Source organism: Jatropha curcas, chromosome 9, assembly GCF_041381405.1.
Source record: "Jatropha curcas cultivar XTBG-Jc1 chromosome 9, XTBG_Jcur_1.0, whole genome shotgun sequence".
Lineage (NCBI taxonomy): Eukaryota > Viridiplantae > Streptophyta > Magnoliopsida > Malpighiales > Euphorbiaceae > Jatropha > Jatropha curcas.
In genome coordinates this window covers 21,774,769-21,797,010 of record NC_143159.1, presented here as the reverse complement: position 1 = coordinate 21,797,010, position 22,242 = coordinate 21,774,769, and the positions used below count along the sequence as shown (strand labels likewise).

The following is a 22,242-nucleotide window of genomic DNA, read 5'->3' as shown; positions in this document are numbered from 1 at the left end:
TATTCTACCACTAATTTAATTATACACTTTATTAGTTTTCTATTTATTTTTTTTTAAAAAAATAAATTTATTTTAAAAAAATAAATTCTTCTAATAGCGAATGCAGAATCAAGGAGCGCAAGCCATTCTTGACAGCCTCATTTATAGTCTTGCTAATCTTTTTCAGAACAAAATTTTCTGAAAAAATATTAAATTAAAATATGAAAAAGATTAAAATTAAAAAATAAAATAATAAAAAAATATTTTTCTAAAAAAATAAAAATTTTAAATGGTTTTGGTCAGGTTTGATAAAATAAATTAGTTACTACCTCTATTTCATAATATTTGTCACAATTGAAAAAATAGTTTGTTCCAAAATAATTGTCACATTTATGGTTTCAAGGAGTAATAATTTTTTTTTTTTCATATTTACTCTTTTTATATGACCAATGATTATTACTTCAATTTAATGGTTTTTTTAGAGAACTAGTATTAAATTAAGAGTAATATAGTCAATTTACTCAATACTATCTCTCTTTCATAATACTTGTCACAGTTGAAATTTCACATTTCTTAAGAAAACCATTAAATTTGTCTGAGTTACAATAAATTATTGAATAAATTCACTATATTACTGAAACAACTCAAATTTTTATTTTCAAAGATTTTCCAATTAAATTTAATAAACCGACAGCTTGGAAATTTATTTTAATATTTTAATGCGAATACTGTGAGAAACCGAACCGAAAACCGATTGAAAAAGTCGAAAACCAATCGAAAATCAAAGATTTGAGTCGAATCGAACCGAATCAAACCGGTTCGACCCAAACCATCTAGAAAATTCCCTTTCCTTTTTTTTTTCCAGCGCTGCACCTCTCTACTCCTCACCATCACAGCAGCGCCTCCTCCTTCCTCTTCTTCTTCTTCTTCTTCTTTCTTTCTTTCTTTCTTTCTTTCTTTCCCTTTTCTTCTTCCTCTCTTCTTCTTTCTTGCTGTGACTGCGCCTGCGTCGACCTCAGCCAGCAACAGCAGAGGCGCGATCCACAGCCAGTCGCACCGCCTCCATCGCGCACAGCACCGCCTCGCCGCTCCTCCGCGCGCCACAGCCAGCGGCTCCACCTGCAGCAGCGCTTCATCCTCAGCCAGATCGCAGCGCCACAGCTCCTCGAGTTCATTGCGCCACCATCCTTGCTGTCCAGTAGATCGCGCCACTTGCTCGCAGTCCCGATGCGCGTAGCTCCGATCTAGCACGCGTAAGCCTTTCCGATCTAGCAAAATTCAACAAAAATTATACTTGGGGTATAGAGCAATTCTTGCTAATTCTCAGAATTTATTTTAGTAATTTGGGTATAATTTAACTTAGTAATTTTAGTTAATTAAATTAATTTTAGTAATCTTGATTAGTTAATTTAATTTAGCAAATCTGATTAGTTGAATTAATTTAATTTAGTGTTGATGAGTCGATTAATAAAAATATATTTGATTAATTAAAATTAAATTCTGGTAATAAATAAAATTGTTGGGAAATTATGATTTATGGAATTAAAGAAAAATTAATATAGTTGATGTGGATAAATGTGGAGGACGGGAAAAATTAAATTGATGGAGGATGGAAAATTTAATTGATTGATTGCCCGATGGATGGGCTGTGTGATTTGGAGTTATTAGATAAAATTATTGATACTTTAAACAGGTGGAAAGTCCAATTTTTAGGGGAGATGCTGTCGAAATTTCGGTAGAAAATAAAATGAATTTCGGTAGCAAATAAAATTTATTATAGAAATTTAATTAATTATAAAGAGTAAATTATTGATAGAAATTAAATAGGTTAAGAATAGTAGTGTGATGAATAAATATTTTATCTGATATTATTCTTTTTCCGATGTCATTTTTACTTTGCTTAGATCGCTCGGGTCCATCTAGTGCTCCTCCCGGATAGAATCAAAACTAGAGCTTCGTTCTCCACCACAGTGAGTAATAATAAATAATGCATATCAACACTGCATTTGCATAACATTACATTTTTATATATTTACATATTGTATTTTCTCATATATATTATGTTATGATCACTATAATTATACTTGTGCATTTGGATGAAATTGGTGTATTATGATAAATGAATTGTTTGATTATTTGTGCTGTGTATATACTGTGCTCTGTTTGTGTGGAGTTGGGATGAAGTGGGTCACCATGGGTTTGTGAGGACGGTCGATAAATAAGGATCCTGATGAACTGATGAAAGTGGACCGTCGGCCGGGTAAATGGGAGATCGGCGCCCCCGTGTGCACCTGATGAACTGATGAAATGATGTTGATGATATGGAAAAGAAAAGAGAGAATGTAAAAATAAAATATTGAGAGGACTGGTCAAGTGAGGATTAGACCGGTCGGCCAGATATGGGGGATTGGCTCCCCGGGTGCACATGTTTGAGAGGATGGGCTGTTTGAGAGGACGGCTCGTCGGGGATTTAGGTGACGCCACTGACTAATTTCCACGTGATGTGATTATTTGAAGGTGATATTGTTGTGGGTGCTGATATGATGACATATGAGTGACTGTTGTGTGTTCATTCAGTATACTAGGGTGCATTTTGCTTGCCTGTATGTGGTGTGTATTATTTATTATTATTCACTGAGTTGCAAAACTCACCCCCTTCTCTCCAAACCTCCCAGGTACTAGGAAGCAGCTGATTCGATTGAAGCTCTGCAATCTTCTCCGCAGAGTTATAAATGTAAACTTTATATTTTTGTTATTTAATTTTGGTTGTATAAGTTACTCTTTTATCAGATTATTATTGAACTCCGCAGTTATAGGATTGTGTATTTAAATTGGGCCTTATTGTTAGCACTACGCTATAAATTAATTATTGTGTAATTAACTGTAGGTAAACTAGTAAGCCCTTATTGTGATTATGAGTTATTGTGAATAGGCCCTGGTTAAATTTTATGTATTATTTGATATTGGGCCAGATGTTTGAAAATTTTATAAAACTTATATCTCAAGTCATATGGGCTTACTGTTTTGTTGAAATTAGGAGAATCATGTAGACAGATTGAATAATTTAGGCTTACTACGGGCCTCGGGGGCCTTAAGCTTACCTAGGCCCTAGTGCCGGTCCGGCCCACGGAAACGGGTCGTGACAAAGGTGGTATCAGAGCAAAAGTTCATAAGTCTAGATGTAACTGCGGAGTAATTCCTGTCATGTCTTGACATAGTCTTCCTTGCTTTCCTCTTCAGCGTTGTTCGCAACCAGATTAGAGTTAAGTTGTTTAATAAGTAAAATTTTGTATCCTTGTTCTTTAGAGATGTGATTTAGTTACTGATGCTAAGGGGATGGTTTAAACAAAAACCCTTTTATGGAATAAATAATATTCATATATAATTTAAGTATGTAAGAAGATAAGTTATATAGGATTAATAAGTTGAGGTTAGTTGATGAAAGTGTGCTATTTTTTATTTAATACGTGTTGAATGTGGAATACATATTTAAGAATGCATGAATGTGTGTATAGGTGTGCTTGCGGAATTGAGAATGAGTTGCTAATAATTTAACAAGAGAACTAAATGATTCGGATTCGAGGACATCAGAATCTATTTAATTAGAGTATTGAATGAGTATATGAATTTGATGAAATTTACATGATGTTGGTTAGTGGAATTTCTTATATTTATTGAGATAAATATTTTCTGGATGGAATGGATATACATGATTTTTATAAGGTCTGAATGTTGAAGGATTTGGTGCGATTTGGTATAATAATTGGTGATGAGTATTTTTCATAAAGAATAATATTGGTGGAATTATTATATGAAGTGAGTTTTATTTATGAGTAATTACTGCTTGGTGGGACAAAGTGTATTGTAGCATTCATCAGCTATTTCGTTTCAAGTGTATGAATGTAGGGAATAATATAAATTATTGTGGTTATAAGAAAAGTAATTTGTGATTCTTAGTAAAAGATAAACTACTTTAATCATGATGTACTTAGTGGTGGATATTGTGTGGATTGTGGCATCTTATGGTTTAATATGGTACAAGTAAGAATTAAATCTAATGGTATTTAGCCTTTTGATATTTAAAATAATTGTTGCACACTCGATGGTATGTGAATTACAAACAATGATTTTTGTTTAATGGGAGATTCTATGATCTGAGAAGGAGTTAATGACTCCATAAGGGAATTAAGGTACTTATGTTATGTAAATAGTGGGCTATGATGATTAAGTGTATTGATGAATGACATCGGACATGGAGAGATAATTGTCCAATTATTGAATTGATATAATACTAATGAAATAGATAAGTAAGGATGGATCTAGTCCTGTTATTGTTTGGATATTAAGAAAAGAATCAATTACAGAAACGTGAAGGGTATAAATTAATATGATTTAAATGAGGATAGTCAGTAATTAGAGGTTTAATAAATTAAGGATTATGGGTAACAAGATTTGATAAAACTAGAAATAGTGATACCTCAGCAGCTTTAAGATAAAGACTTCTATACTTTGGGAATTCATGAGTGTATTAGACGGGACATAAGTAAGACCCTAGTATATGTAGGATGTTTAATAAGCCAGACTAAGTTTATGGATCTAGTATAATAAAATGAAAGTAAAAGATAATAGAGGAAACTAGTGGACTTGGGATTGGAACGCTATTATGTTGGGTGATAATTATATTAGAAAATGATAATTAGAATATAATTTGAAGGAGAATAATATTTGTGTAATTGTAAAGTTTCTTGTTATATTGATAAAAAAAAAAATAGAGATAAGGTGGATATTAAGAATTTAAATGATCATAAATAGTAATTTTATGCTGTAAATAAATTTAAAATTTATAAAAATTTAGAAAGTTAACAGATGTTTTAGAATAAGTAGTTAAGGCTATGTAGTTAAACAAAAAAGGAGCGAAATATTATTAAAGATAGAATGATGGAACATGTATACTATTGAAGGTAGGAAAAATGGCTTTGAGGTTTAAAATAATTATCACTGTTGATGATAATTCTAATAGGATATTAAATAAATAATTGATAATGTTATAACCAAACTTTTGAGTTGAGTTAATCGGGTCTTTGCGAGGTGAGTTTCGAGAATTTAGTGGTTCATGAATAGTAAATTTAAATCTAAAAAGAGATCAAAGGTAGGAAGTTATTGAATGTCTTATGTTAAACAAATAGATAAATGATTCGAGGATTGTAATCCCGATGACAAAAGAATTTAGTACTTATATTCAGAAAGAAAGATAGACTTTCTATTGGAGAGAAAGAGAGAAGAGAATTTTGACTACTGTAATTTGATAGCATCTAGTTGGAATAATAGTTGATAAAGGATCACGGGACTTAGCTTGAGATGACAACGAATGTAAATAAATTTAATTTCTTGACGTAAAGCAATTAAAATAAGGAATTTCTATTAATTAGTGCAACTTTTGCAAGTTGCTTGTTTTATTAGATAAAGAAGGGAAGTTATATTTATGTCCTTGGTAGAACATGAAGGTAATTAGAGTATTTTCATTCATTAGTAAGCAAGCTGAGTTTTAATTTACCATTTGCATGGAACAGTGAAACTTGGTATAAGAAGGAAAAGGTGAATTTGGGATAGTTTTAACAAATTAATGAAGAGAATACATGTTAGTGTTTAAAGACTAAGGATATAAACTAGAGGATTATTGGATGTGATAACAGGATGGTCTAAGACTACATCTTGATTATATTGGAGTGCCAACTCATGTGTGTCGATCAGATCACTAATCAATTCAAATTGCTCATGGGACTATTGAGGTACCAATTAGAGCGAAAATTATTGATACATAATGTAGAGTCAATGTAAACCTACTCTGAATTCCTTAGCAATTGGTAGCAATTATGATTGAATGAATAGAATTGTGTTATAAATGGTAGTTGCGACATATCTAATGGTTTAAGGAAATATTTAATTAGTTAGGTGCATTTGAGGAATGGTACATTGAAACTCAGATGTTGAGGAATTCAATGAGCTATTAACCCTGTTTGGAGTAAAGAATATAGAGAGAACATAATTAAGGTTGAAAATCTTCCTAGATCGTATTAGGTATAAATTTTACAATTTTTGGAGGTGATAGACATTATGATAGACTTGGAGAAAAAGGAATAACCCTATGATATTATTATCTGAATATTCTTTAAGAATTCATGGGATTAAGAATAAATATAAAACAATGGACATAGTGTAATCAGGAATTAGATTATAGGTTTAATATCCTTAATCTCATACTTAGCTAGAGCAAAGGCAATACTTGTTTAGGATTTCTGGATACGTAGACCTAGGTAAATTGGATATAAATTACGGTTTGGAGAATTTTACATCTTGATTAAGCTTGTAAAAAAAATGTAGACTGGATTTCATGATGGAATGGAGTATAATAGAACTGTGTTTGCGAATTTTAGAAAATAAATTAAGAATTATTCGGCATGGCAACAACTAATTTGGCTAGTTGCATAAGTTGTTGTCATAATTAGTTAAGAAATGGTATGATATGATAATTCGGGAAGAAGGATAGAGAGGTTAATAACTAAAATAGAGACTTGATTGTGAATTGAAATTTTCTCTATATAGTCGATGTATTATTTGTTTTTATGAGAATTCTCATTAGTAGGAATTGAGAATAAATTATATATCTTTTGTTGGAAAATAGTTAAGTTGATAAATATGTGATGAGATTGGGATAGAAGTCAGTATATCCTATCAGTTGATAGCACTTAGCTAGAGAAATGTCATGATTTTGTTTGAAATAAGCTTGTAGTAATACCATGAATTTGTTCTCTTTAATTGGAAAGGATTGAATGGTATTTAATGGTAGAATTGATAATAATAATAAGGATTCTAAATTGGAATAGTAATAAATTTGATTGAATATGTGGATTCTTATATCAGTAAGATTACATAATGGGTTGGTGTATGAGTTTCTTATGGAGTGATGATCATTGCCTATGATAGCTAGTGAGAGAATAAATGACGATACATCAATGTAAGGACACATGATATAGAGCTAATGAGATCAATAACCCTTACTTGAGCAGATGTTATAAGTGAATAAAATTCTTACGTGTAAAGGTGAATATTAGTGTCGAATCTGTGCTTTAAGTTATGAATATTTGACTTGAGGTGACAACTTGTAGACATAGTATGATTCACGTTTAAATTAACTTTAGGGATGGATTTATCTTATAATCATCTTACCCTCTCTATAAATTAGATTTTCTTCCCAGGTCTGTTCATTGGTTTGTCTTAATTATTAAATTTAAGAAAAATCAGATTCACCACTCTGACTAACGAACTTGCAACTTTATGTGAGAAGCATAACCACCATTGTCGTAAACAATTATTGTATCCTAGTTTCTTGTTATTTTCAAAATTCGAGGACGAATTTTTTTAAGGGGGGAAGACTGAAACAACTCAAATTTTTATTTTCAAAGATTTTCCAATTAAATTTAATAAACCGACAGCTTGGAAATTTATTTTAATATTTTAATGCGAACACTGTGAGAAACCGAACCGAAAACCGATTGAAAAAGTCGAAAACCAATCGAAAATCAAAGATTTGGGTCGAATCGAACCGAATCGAACCGGTTCGACCCAAACCATCTAGAAAATTCCCTTTCCTTTTTTTTTTCCAGCGCTGCACCTCTCTACTCCTCACCATCACAGCAGCGCCTCCTCCTTCCTCTTCTTCTTCTTCTTCTTCTTTCTTTCTTTCTTTCTTTCTTTCTTTCCCTTTTCTTCTTCCTCTCTTCTTCTTTCTTGCTGTGACTGCGCCTGCGCGACCTCAGCCAGCAACAGCAGAGGCGCGATCCACAGCCAGTCGCACCGCCTCCATCGCGCACAGCACCGCCTCGCCGCTCCTCCGCGCGCCACAGCCAGCGGCTCCACCTGCAGCAGCGCTTCATCCTCAGCCAGATCGCAGCGCCACAGCTCCTCGAGTTCATTGCGCCACCATCCTTGCTGTCCAGTAGATCGCGCCACTTGCTCGCAGTCCCGATGCGCGTAGCTCCGATCTAGCACGCGTAAGCCTTTCCGATCTAGCAAAATTCAACAAAAATTATACTTGGGGTATAGAGCAATTCTTGCTAATTCTCAGAATTTATTTTAGTAATTTGGGTATAATTTAACTTAGTAATTTTAGTTAATTAAATTAATTTTAGTAATCTTGATTAGTTAATTTAATTTAGCAAATCTGATTAGTTGAATTAATTTAATTTAGTGTTGATGAGTCGATTAATAAAAATATATTTGATTAATTAAAATTAAATTCTGGTAATAAATAAAATTGTTGGGAAATTATGATTTATGGAATTAAAGAAAAATTAATATAGTTGATGTGGATAAATGTGGAGGACGGGAAAAATTAAATTGATGGAGGATGGAAAATTTAATTGATTGATTGCCCGATGGATGGGCTGTGTGATTTGGAGTTATTAGATAAAATTGTTGATACTTTAAACAGGTGGAAAGTCCAATTTTTAGGGGAGATGCTGTCGAAATTTCGGTAGAAAATAAAATGAATTTCGGTAGCAAATAAAATTTATTATAGAAATTTAATTAATTATAAAGAGTAAATTATTGATAGAAATTAAATAGGTTAAGAATAGTAGTGTGATGAATAAATATTTTATCTGATATTATTCTTTTTCCGATGTCATTTTTACTTTGCTTAGATCGCTCGGGTCCATCTAGTGCTCCTCCCGGATAGAATCAAAACTAGAGCTTCGTTCTCCACCACAGTGAGTAATAATAAATAATGCATATCAACACTGCATTTGCATAACATTACATTTTTATATATTTACATATTGTATTTTCTCATATATATTATGTTATGATCACTATAATTATACTTGTGCATTTGGATGAAATTGGTGTATTATGATAAATGAATTGTTTGATTATTTGTGCTGTGTATATACTGTGCTCTGTTTGTGTGGAGTTGGGATGAAGTGGGTCACCATGGGTTTGTGAGGACGGTCGATAAATAAGGATCCTGATGAACTGATGAAAGTGGACCGTCGGCCGGGTAAATGGGAGATCGGCGCCCCCGTGTGCACCTGATGAACTGATGAAATGATGTTGATGATATGGAAAAGAAAAGAGAGAATGTAAAAATAAAATATTGAGAGGACTGGTCAAGTGAGGATTAGACCGGTCGGCCAGATATGGGGGATTGGCTCCCCGGGTGCACATGTTTGAGAGGATGGGCTGTTTGAGAGGACGGCTCGTCGGGGATTTAGGTGACGCCACTGACTAATTTCCACGTGATGTGATTATTTGAAGGTGATATTGTTGTGGGTGCTGATATGATGACATATGAGTGACTGTTGTGTGTTCATTCAGTATACTAGGGTGCATTTTGCTTGCCTGTATGTGGTGTGTATTATTTATTATTATTCACTGAGTTGCAAAACTCACCCCCTTCTCTCCAAACCTCCCAGGTACTAGGAAGCAGCTGATTCGATTGAAGCTCTGCAATCTTCTCCGCAGAGTTATAAATGTAAACTTTATATTTTTGTTATTTAATTTTGGTTTTATAAGTTACTCTTTTATCAGATTATTATTGAACTCCGCAGTTATAGGATTGTGTATTTAAATTGGGCCTTATTGTTAGCACTACGCTATAAATTAATTATTGTGTAATTAACTGTAGGTAAACTAGTAAGCCCTTATTGTGATTATGAGTTATTGTGAATAGGCCCTGGTTAAATTTTATGTATTATTTGATATTGGGCCAGATGTTTGAAAATTTTATAAAACTTATATCTCAAGTCATATGGGCTTACTGTTTTGTTGAAATTAGGAGAATCATGTAGACAGATTGAATAATTTAGGCTTACTACGGGCCTCGGGGGCCTTAAGCTTACCTAGGCCCTAGTGCCGGTCCGGCCCACGGAAACGGGTCGTGACAATTACCCTTAATTTAATACTAATTTTCTAAGAAAACTATTAAATTGAAGTAATAATTATTGGTCATGTACAAAGAGCAAATATGGAAAAAAAACATTCATTACTTCTTGAAACCACAAATGTGACAAGTATTTTAGAACAAGCTATTTTTTCAAATGTGACAAGTATTATGGAATAGAAGTAGTAATTTATTGTAACTTGAACAAATTTAATTATTTTCTTAAGGTAAGTGAGATTTCAATTGTGACAAGTATTATGGAATAGAGATAATAAATAAGTAAAAAATTGAAAAGTTGACTTTGTAAAAAGAGAAGGGTAGATTGTCATAAAAAATTTGATTGCTTAGTTTTATGGAGTTCATTTGGAAATTCCATCTATTTTTGTGAAATTTGATAAAGTTTGTTATGTTGAATTCTATAAAATTAAATTCTTAAAATTGATATCTACATTTTTTTTTTACATTCCAAATATAAAAATTAGATTTCTAAATGAATTCCACAAAATTTTGTGGAATTCTCTTGCACCAAACAAGGGGTAAGAAACTCAGGTAATTCAAGACATTTATATTTTATTTGTTTTAGGGAAAAAATGAATCTCATTAAAATAAGGAAAATGTTAAATCAACCATTACAAAAGGAATAGAATGTTGGGAAACTTTTTCAATCCATATTCACTCCCTTCAATCACAGAAGTCAGAGCAAATCTATATTTTATTTGTTTGTTATTTTTTTTTTTTTTGAATATGCTAAAATATTTGCAAAGTTTCTAAGTTTATATATAGGAATAATTATTTTTTTATCATAACCTTTACGATTCATCATTAAATGAAGGATTTTTATTAATATGTTAATGAGTTAAGGATAAAAAAGGAAAAAATAACTTTTATTGATTAAAATTTTAATATACGTGTTCTGTCAAACCATGTAAATAAAATGATACAGAGAGAGCATGATACACGGAACCTTAAATTGAATAATACTTATACCGTACGTTTGGAAGAGAATGGAAAATGGGAAGAAAGAGAAACATGATGAAGATTTTGAAAAGATTTTTATTCTATTTTTCTGTGGAAAAGAAAATTTTATATGGTTCTACACAAGCAAAATGAAAAGAATATTTCCATGAACTTATTAATTGACTAGCAAGTCAAGTTTTCACATAGAGAATACAAATTAGTAAGTCAACAAGAGTCAAGTCCCAACACCCATCAATAAAGTCCCAATTAATACATGTATTCATATTCCAGACTGATTCAAATCTAATAATCTGAAAAAAAATTTCTTCAATTTATTAAATTAGTAGTTGCTGTTACCCATTCAATTTAACAAGGAAGTTTACCAAAAAAAAAAAAAAAAAAAAAAAAGTAAGATGTAAAATTAACTTAGTTTTGTCCTATAATATTTAATTATTATATATAGCCATAATCTAATTTTTATACTAAAATTATTTTATAATTTTATATTTCGATATTTCTCAGTTGAAATTTATTTTGTGATTTTTAAAATATAGTCCAAAATTTAATTCATATATTAAAACCATATCTATAGTTTTAGATAGCTTTACCTATTCAAATGCATTTTTGTAAGATTAAAAAGTTATTGTCCTAATTGATGAAATTAGTCAGATAGTGAACCAAAAGTTGAAACTGTGGAGGAGAATTCTTGAGGATAAGAGTTTTAGACCAAATAAAAGTAAGACAAAATATTTGCACTGAGAGTTTGGTTTAATAAAAAAAAGCACGAAAAAAGAGGTTAGATTAGATGGTATACTGGTACCCAAGTGCAGTCAATTCACATCCCTAGCTTCGCAAATGTGATACTTTAGTAAGGGAAGATATTAAAAAAAGAAGAGGTTGATCTAGAACTACTTGGAGGGAAGTTGTCATTAAAGACCTATGGTCTTTGGATATTAGTGGGGATATAGCTACAAACAGAATAAAATGGAGGCAAAAGATATATGTGACAAACCCCAATTAGTTGTTACATATTTCATGTTTTGTTCTATTTATTAATATATCAAATGATTTTAAAATTCATTTTCAATTTTTTTTTTAAAAAAAGTATTTTAAAATTATTTTTCGAATCTATATTTTGTTTTGCATTGTTTTTAGCATGATCATAGTGGATATTTAAATCAAAAGATTCACATAGTCGACTCATGCTAGTTTGAAATTAAAACTTAATTATTATTATATTTATTTCATAAACTATGCAGGGGCGGAGGTACACTATGCCTAGTGTAGGCATGTGGCCAATGTTAAATAAAAAAATTAATAAAATAAATGTTACCAAAACATGACATGACAGATGTATGCATGAATGCATGGATATAAAATGACATACAACAATGCAATCGTACATTCACAACATCGTGAGATGCAAATAATGCTATATTTCATAGTAGCTTTATCGTGACTGCTCAAATCTAAAATCGGAGAAAAGGCTATTGAGATCTATTAGGAGCAAAACGTGCCCTTATTTTGCTCTTTATTATTTTTTGTTTGCATCCCTTTTTTTTTTTTTTTTGCCTCAAGTGTAATAGTACTTGAGCAAGGTTCTTTATTTATATACATTAGAGATTTTTTCTTAGCTCTTCATTATTTTTCCTCCTTTTTTGGCATGAACAATATTTGGCTCGAAATAAACTCATTTCATTACTTTCCCAAAAGTTGAATTTTTACATTAATTGTTCTTTTGAGGCCCTAACTAAATATTTATAACTCTTAAACCTCAAAACCTAAGAGGTTTGATACGGGCTTGCATCCTCTAGAGTGAAGTGTCCAATTTCCACAAGGCGGTTAGCAATATTGCACATGAGTGCGAATTGCGCCTCCTCACCTTGGAAAAGAGTTATAGCTTCAAGTTGAGTTGTTTTATTTCAAGCAAGAGTTGATGAGCCTCTTCAAATTGGTAAACTACTCTGGCAGTTAATATGATTCTTAGCATTTCATAATGGCTTTAGTTTATATGCTAATTGATCACAGGTTATAGCTCAATTAAATAAAAATAATCATCTTTATTCACTGAGAAAATTTACATATGAAAGTTTCGTCTCTAATTTATGGTTAGAAATAAATTTAGAGACCCTAAATATATGTCTAATATATTTTAGTAACAATTTGAAAACAAAAAATTACTAAATAATTATCGTTACTTGACAAAAAAAATTAGATACACAAGTTTCGACTCTAATTTATGGTTAGAAGCAAATTTAGAGACTCTAAATTCATTTCTAATCTATTTTATTAACTATTTGGAAACAAAAATTTTGTTACTAAATAATTATCATTACTTGATAAGAATATATAGATACAAAAGTTTCATTTCTAATTTATAGTTAGAAACAAATTTAGAGACTTTAAATCTCTTTCTAATATATTTTTTAGTAACAATTTGGATACGAAAGTTTCGTTTCTAATTTACGGTTAGAAATACATTTAGAGAATGCAAATTCATTTCTAATATATTTTAGTAACTATTCGGAAAAAAAAAATTATGTTACTAAATAATTATCATTACTTGATAAAAATATCTAGATACCAAATTTTCGTCTCAAATTCACGTTAGAAAGAAATTTAGAGACCTTAATTCTCTTTCTAATAAATTTTAGCAACAATTTGGATACAAAAGTTTTGTTTTTAATTTACAGTTAGAAACAAATTTAGAGACGATACATCCGTTTCTAATATATTTCAATACCAATTAAAAACAGATATACCATCTCTGTTGATAAATTTTCAAACAAACTAAAAAAATTTAATAATTTAGAAATAGAATATACACGTTAGAGACAGATAAGGTCAAATCTAAATTTAGACACAAATTTGTAGTCGTCACTAAAATTTAGATACAATGTTATTAGCAACGAATTTGCAGACCCACATTTCGTCTCTAATACCATTTTAGATACGGTCTATTCTATGTTAGAGACAAATTTGTCCGTCTCCAATAACATTTTTTCTAATAGTGAAGCTAACAAGACAAAAAGAAAGAACACCGAAAATTTTCCATCAGTCCAAAATCATAATCCAAATCTCTCTTACAAAATAACATGTAAGAAGACAATGATCAATAGACTCAATCTCATTACTGCACAAAGGACAAGCACTAGCCTCAACATTTTGAATAATATTTCTATTAAGCAAATTTAATCTATAAGGGATCTTATTTAAAAAGCATTTCCAAATAAAATTAGAGATTTTCACTGGAATAAAAAAAGACCATAAGAATTTTAAAGTGAAATTTACCTCAAGATCACCCATTTCTTTTTCTTCCATTAAAGAGTTGAAGCTTTTAACTAAAAAGATATAAATCTCTCGTTAAATTAAAGTGATAATACTTACAAATTAATTCAGTAATGAAAAAAAATAAAAAATAAAAAATAAAAAATTATTATTAAGAATAGTAACTCTTTTTGGAACTCAATATATAATAAGAAATAAATTATATTAAAAAAGTTACCAATATGAATTTCAAAAATCAACTCCTTCTTTAACTGGAAATGTTGTAATTTAATAAAATTTGATGTTGATAGACAAATATATATATATATATATATATATATAGAAAAAGAAGAGTATACTTTCTTCTTTTTTATTATCTATATGTATTTATTTAAAAGATATTTTTAGAAAAAATCAAATAATAAAATGTAATTTTTTTTTTTTTTGGTCTTAACCACATGCATCCTGAGCCCACTGGGGTAAAACTAAATCTTGCTTACATCGGGTCGATCTAAGAAGGGGTAAATTGCTCCTAGTGAGTATTTGCTTCATCCATGATGATCGAACCCTTGACCTCATTTAAAGGAGAAGAGTGATGAACTACCGATTTAAAAACTCATTGGTATAAAAATGTAATTTTCGAATTGACTACAACTAAGACTATTTTAGGATGTTCCAAATTTCATTAAAGACGATGTCAAAAATTTCATTATTTTCCCTCTATCCCACATTTATATATAGTACTAGTCTTTTTTATAACATGTGTTGTATGTTAACTATGCTCGTTATATATTCATATTTGTACTCTTTTAAGTTTTTTTATCTATATAATATTAAAATATAAGTTTTTTTTAGATTAAAAAAAAATACAATTGGCTAATTTGTATTACACTTTGCCATACAAACTATTTATAATGCTATTTCTTATGTATCTAATTCATTCTCAAATTGAATTGATAATGGTAATTATTTTAGCTATAGTAATAGTATTACTCACCATTGTATTAGAGAAAGGAATATATGCACATACATACAAATTCGTGAAACCCAAAAAGTGAGCCAAAATAGGAATATGTAGTTCTTTTTTTAAAAAAAATTTTCTAAACATTATTTTCTTTCAAATCAAACAGATTTAGGATATAAGAGAAAAAAAATATCAAGAACATCAAGAGGCCATTTATTTATTGCCAGGGAAATACAAAACTCTCTTACTAAATTAAAATGATAATAGTTACAAAATATCCAATAACAAATTAGAAAATAAAAATAAAAAAATTATTATTAAGAATAAAATATTTTTCAAAATTCATCTAATAAAAAAATTTCAATGTATATAGATATATAAATATATCAATAAAATATTATATATACTTTTAAAATTAAAATTCTAAACCGTTCATCAATCTCACACGCTCTTCACTTTATTTAAAATAAATTTTAAAATGTAAAAATTTAAAAATTTTCAAAGGTTGATTATGTGTATTCTATTTAAAAATTTATTTTTTAAAAAATATATCCAATCAAATTTTATAAACATAAAGAAAAAATATTAATAAAACTATATTTTTTTTCTTTTTTTATGTCTCTCCTAAATAAAATATTATATGTATTCTATTTGAAAATTTATTTTTTAAAAATATATCCAATCAAATCATGCAAATAAAGAAAAAATATAATTTTTTTCTTTTTTTATTTCTCTATGAACTAAAATATTTTAAATTATAATTAAAATAGAATCAAATATTTAAAAAATAAAATGTAAAAATTTTCAAACCTCTCATTATCATACATATTTATTAAAAAATAAATTTAAAAAGGATAAAACTTAAAATACTTAATTATCTATATGTATTTATTTAAAAAATAATTTTAATAAATTAAATCCAATCTAATAAAATGTAATTTTTTAATTGGCTATGACTAAAATTATTTTAACATATTCTAAATTTAATCAAGGACATTATCGAAAATCTCATTATTTTCATCCTATTCCTACATTTATATATAGTATAAATAGATTAATTATTAGTAGTCACTACTACTAGTCACCATTCACTATCAGCCACAACTACTTATCACCGTTTACCATCAGCTACGGTCACTGGCCACCGGTCACTGTCGGCAACCATTGGCAATCACCGCAAACATTCATAATTTACCATTTTTTAAATATTTTTCTCATATTTAATAAAATTTTTAAAATATGAAATTTTTATTATTATAAATATTTTTATGGTCTTATGAGTTAAAGATTTTTATATTTTCTTAACTAATTTTCAATATTGTAATCAAACAGTGGAAAATAAATCATTTGAAAATTATTGAAGGGAAAATATTTTCCAAAGGTAAGTTATTTTCTAGAAGCAAATGGATTTAAAAAAAAAAAAAAACTTGAATTAAGCAACAAAATATCATTTTTATGTAGTTTTTTAATTACTTTGTATTAATAGCCAGAAATTGTGCGACAAAAGTTACATCAGAATCTCGTTTGTATATCAATTTTTTTTTGTTTTTTTTTTACTGCAATTTCTAGTATTGCAAAAAGTATCAAATGAAAATTAAATGTAGTAGAAAAATCATATACTACCTCCGTTCCATAATACTTGTCACATTTGAGAATATAGTTTGTTCCAAAATATTTATCACATTTGTGATTTCAAGAAGTAATAAATCATTTTTTCCATGTTTACACTTTGTATATGACAAATAATTATTATTTCAGGTTAATAGTTTTCTTACGGAGTTAATATTAAACTAAGGGTAATATAGTCAATTTACTCAATAATTTATTGTAATTTAGACAAATTTAATAATTTTCTTAAGGGACATGAAATTTCAAATGTAACAAGTATTACGGAATAGAGGTAATATATATTCTATAAAGCAAGCATTTTTTTTTTTTCTAGAAATTATAGGCTTCCACTTGGCACTCTAAATTTATACTTGACATTCATCCTCTTTTATTTATTGTCATGTAAATTATAACTATTATTTATAATTAATTCTCTTTAAAGTATTTTTATCATAGTAATTATTGGCTGTCATTTATTATTTTTATCACATGATGTTCTTATCATTTAAAATAAAAAATATTTAATATCATAAGTTTGAATATTATAACTTTTAAAATTATTTATTTACAAATAAGTTACATGAATATTAAAAAATAATTTTAATAAAAGTGAATGTTCAAATTAAGATTAAATATTAAAAATTAATATTTATTAATTTTTAGCATAGCACAAGCATGGGCAAGTTATAAATATAACCCGTGTATATCCATGTTTGGCTAATCAATGTCAGATTGTCAACGCAGCTCACCCTTTTATTATTATCACTTTCCGCCCCAACTTGCTTATGGAGGCCCAGGATCCAAACCCCTGCCCAAGAAGCCTAAATCTTATATTTATGTCCAAATGCATAAATATACTCTTATATTTTATGAAAAAAATCTTTTGACACCTTTAAATTTACGAGTGATCTATTATATTCCTGAAGTTATGAATTTTACTAATATTGTATCTCTCTATACTAGCAGTAACATTTTTCGGTGTTTTTGATATTTATGTGCAAGATATTCACTTAATGTATGGTTATTATAATCTTTGAAATAATAATTTCACATTTTTTAACTATTTAATAAGTGTTTAATTGATCTAATTTTAGAAATTTGAGTATTCAATAGAATAACTTTTACAAGTTGAAGTATTTAATTGGTACAATTTTATAAATTAAAGTGTTCAATAAATCAAAATAAAATTTGAGGGTACCACAAAATTTTTTACGTAAAGTACATGGGTGAATTTATGCATTTGGCCGAACTCTCCCCAGGGCGGCAGGTTGATTAAGAAACATATCCTATCACATAACGACTAATGAAATATTTAGCAAAATAAGCAAAATCACTTTCCTAATTTTGCTAGGAAATTAGTTGGAGAAATTTGTAATTTTGAGAACCATACAGTACCTCATAGGCTCTACTTTAGAGAAGTCTAATTGTAGAAAGACTAGCCACATATGGAAAATTACAATTTTGTTAAGTAATTAAGTTCATAGTATTTTTTACATGCTAAAGTAAGTTAATAGAACATTTATTTATTTATTTTCACTCGAACTCCTTAAACTAATATCATACAAAAAAAAAAAAATAAAAATAATAGAGGTACCTAATAGTTCCTTGCAAATATAAGGGATACAGGATTTTTTCATCAAAGTACAGAGTCCAAAATATACATTTGTCCCATTAGAAGTATATTTGAACTTTCCCTCTTCAAACCATTATACAGAAACATCTTAATTTCTTAACCAGTGTATCTTTTCCTTCTAGTATCTATATAAATATATAAAAGCTCAACCAAATTTGCTTATGTGGCATGATATTGAAAAACTTAGTTGGTGAAGTGGAATTTTGTTATTTTTAAAATTTTTATTTAATTATTTAATTTGAAGAAAAATTATAAAACTTTTTATTTTCTTTATTCAATAATGAAGAACTATATAATAAATTTATTTCATTAATAAAAAACTCTTTATTTTCTTTCTTTTGCGATAATTAATAATTAAAATAATAAACTTTTTGTATTAACAATAGAATACTAATTAGCTTTTTCAATAATTAATGACTATACTATAAATTGATATTGTTATTTTTAATTTAATTATTATTTTTAAATATTAATTCCCTTTTGAGTACTATGTATATGAGTACTATAGCTATTAAATTTATCATACAAAATCATATTTTCTTTTTTAAATTCAACATATTCTAGATAGCAATAAAAATTCATACCTTGAGCTAAAGAAATATATAATTAATGATTCATGAAGTTTCTTTGTTTTTCTATTCATTTAATTTTATTATTTAAGCAATTATTTTAGTTTGTAAAAGCAATATTTATGTTTGTTATTTTTAATTTAGCTAAGAATGTGAGTTTATTGTTTTTAATATATTATTTTTAATTTGTATTTATTATTTATAAGTATTAACCCACACAACGTGCAGGCATACGATTAGTACATAGAGAAAATACACATTATTGTTCCGTGGATATTTTTTTTAAATGTAATTCATTAATAATAAAATCAAGAATTACAAATAATCATACAGACTAGACATAGAACTCTACTGTTAGTAGCTAATAGAGTTCATTGATTTTTAACAAAGCAAAAGAATTCATATTCTTTTGAATAATGAAACTAAAATTTAAAAAAAATATAACATTTGATCTTTTCGCTTGGAGTTAATCTTGACAAAAGATTTAAATCTTCATAATACTAATTAGTCTGTTAATTGATTTGGACGTCTAAATAATGACTTCTCTGGATCTTCTATAACTAGATTGCTTTTTCAAGAATTTGTAACAAATGACGAGCACAAATAAGTTTTCATTACTATGTGTCAATAACATCAATGGAGGAATATGCCACACTACCGGATTCTATTAGTCGAAGATCCATACCTGCAATTCAAAATCTAAAGTCTCCAACAAAATAAAGTCAAATATCATAGTTTTATTTAGTAATAAACCATAGTAAAGAAAAGACAAAAAAAAAAAAAAAAAAAAAAACTCAAAATATGGAAACAAACCAATAATTAATAACAAAAACAAAAAAGACAAATCTGTTATAGAAAAAACAGATCTAAATTTATTAAAGCAAAAGAAGATAAAAAACAAAAGAAGATGAAGTGAAAGAGAGAATAAAAAATAGGAGGTAGGAGCTGCTGCTAATAAACAACAGAAACCTCAAACTAAAACTAGGGTAAGAAGACTTGTTTTGCAGATACTTGTTCATAGTTATCTTCGATTAGATTTCTTAATTAGACATCAACAAGAATAAATCTGGCTAATTTATTTTGAGATTATAAATTTATACATGTGTATTTTGGATACTAAATTATAATAGGAGCAACGACAAGTATTTATAAAGTGGAGTACATCAAAGTATAACCTAGTGATAAATTTATGTATGATCTGCCAATAGATATAAGTCCAAATCCCTTTCCCCAATACTCAAAAAAAAAAAAAAAAAAAAAAAAAAGGTATTCATGAGGTGTCCAAGCAAAAGATTTGGTTGGATAGTATCAATATTTTGAAATTTTGACAAAAAAAAAAAATGATAATATAATGTGATTCAATTTAAATTAATTTAAATCCTTGTACATTAAATATTAAATAGTTGAATTTGCTATTAGATTTTAATATGATATGATGAGTAAAAATAACATGAGTTAATTAAAAAAAGATAAAGAATAACAATATCAAAAATTAATAAAAACATTTTTATTCGTTAGTATAATATTCATAACTCAGGTGTTTTTATCCTTTCATAATATTCTCGCCTAGGGGTGGAAGTATGCGGAGACGCGCCAATTTTGAGTTAAATGTACACCTATATATCTATTTAAAATTTTACTACCTTTAATCTTCACATATCCGTTTAAATAATCATTTAAGTAATCACATTTGAATCTGTTTAAAATTTTACTATCCGTACACGTCACAAAATCATTCAAAAGTACTAGGTAGAGTATCCATTAATTTTAAATTATCCATACTCATATTTATTTAAAATACATATGTTACTAATAATGGGTAATACTATACCCACGAATGTCCTTCATCAAACCCGTTTAATTTATTGAGTATCCAACAACCTATATCTATACCTACTATGTATCAATTATAGGTAATAATTTAGTTAACACGGATCCACTTTAGAAAAAGGGGTCAATTTACCTTTTTTTTTTTTTTACAATTTTCTTTAAATACATATATATTTTTCTAAACTGACTTTCTTTAAAATTGAGATTGAACCTTTATTATTATTATTATTATTATTATTATATATATATATACCACCGATATAGGTGTAGAAAAATGTACATAATATAAGAAGTTTATAGCTACACTACTGAAAATGATAGTCAAGTCGGCTCTGATAACGATAGTCAAGTCGTCTCTAATGGTTTTTCTATTTCATCGTCCGAATTAGCAAGTGAAGAGTGGAGCCCACCACTAAAGTGAATGTACAGACCACTCCTATTCCTATTCCTGTTCCCTATTCTTGTCCAACTTCCTTTTCTATCCATCCCAAATTGTTGTCTTGTTTTATTTATTTTTCTTAAAATGAATAATATTTAAAGATTATTATTATTATTTTATCCTCATTTAATATGTTTCTTTATCAACAAATATAATAATCAAACTATTACATTTTCATTAATTAAATTTTGATATAAACATAACTAAAATATCAATCCTTAATCTTCCAAAGTTTGATTATAGTTTGACCAATTTTAAGAAAAATTTAATATGAATCATCTAATTTTAATGGATATTAACATAAGAATATACTACCTCCATTCCTAAATACTTGTCATATCCTAAAAATAAATATATCCTAAAATACTCGTCATATTTGTGGTTTTAATGAATAATAATTTTTTTTTTTTGTTTAGTCTTTGCATATAACCAACAATTGTTGCAAATTCCTCAAAAATTTAGTGTTTGGACTATTAAATTAAGGGTAATATAATCAATTTATTCAATAATTAATTGTGACTTAAATAAATTTAATGGTTTTTTTAAGGGACATGAAATTCTAAATATGTCAAGTATTTAGGAACGAAGGTAATATTAGGAAAAAACAAAGCGAAAATTATAGTTTAACTAGATTAACTAAATTTTCTTAATCTATGCGCGATTTAAACCAAGACAAATTATGAGATGAAGGGAGTAGGAAACACGATGTTTTACATTAAAATTATTGTATTCAAAATTTTATTTAATTTTCATTATATTTTTCTTTTAAAAATTGCCGTTTGATAAAATTATTTAATCCAAAAAATTTAAACTAATTAAATAGATATAGATATACATACGCTTGAAATGGTAGATCAATTGGTTAGAGCAATGGATTGTCAAGACAGAAGCTGACATATTTTATTTTGTTAGTTGCTACCCACCCAATTTAACCAAAGAGGCACAATAAGAAGGAAATAAGATTTAACATTAACTCAATTACTCATAATATTTGATTCAATAGTTAAATGAGTTTGTTCTTCGTCTTTTTAATAAATTATAATGCATTTATCAAAC

The 22,242-nt window shown here is 28.1% G+C and overlaps 1 long non-coding RNA gene across 2 annotated transcripts in view; it reads left to right on the top strand.

The window, feature by feature from the left end:
• Positions 1 to 850: 850 nt before the first annotated feature.
• The window catches only part of LOC149493793 (uncharacterized), an 86,496-nt gene continuing 65,104 nt past the window's right edge, over positions 851 to 22,242 (top strand). Inside the window, exons 1-5 of one of the 2 annotated variants that reach the window (XR_016322681.1) lie at positions 851 to 1,278; positions 1,884 to 1,949; positions 2,655 to 2,713; positions 8,682 to 8,747; positions 9,453 to 9,511. This is a non-coding gene — a long non-coding RNA (uncharacterized LOC149493793). Of the gene's footprint in view, positions 1,279 to 1,883; positions 1,950 to 2,654; positions 2,998 to 8,681; positions 8,748 to 9,452; positions 9,512 to 22,242 lie in introns of those variants that run through there. The other variant, XR_016322680.1, reaches the window with a different exon arrangement.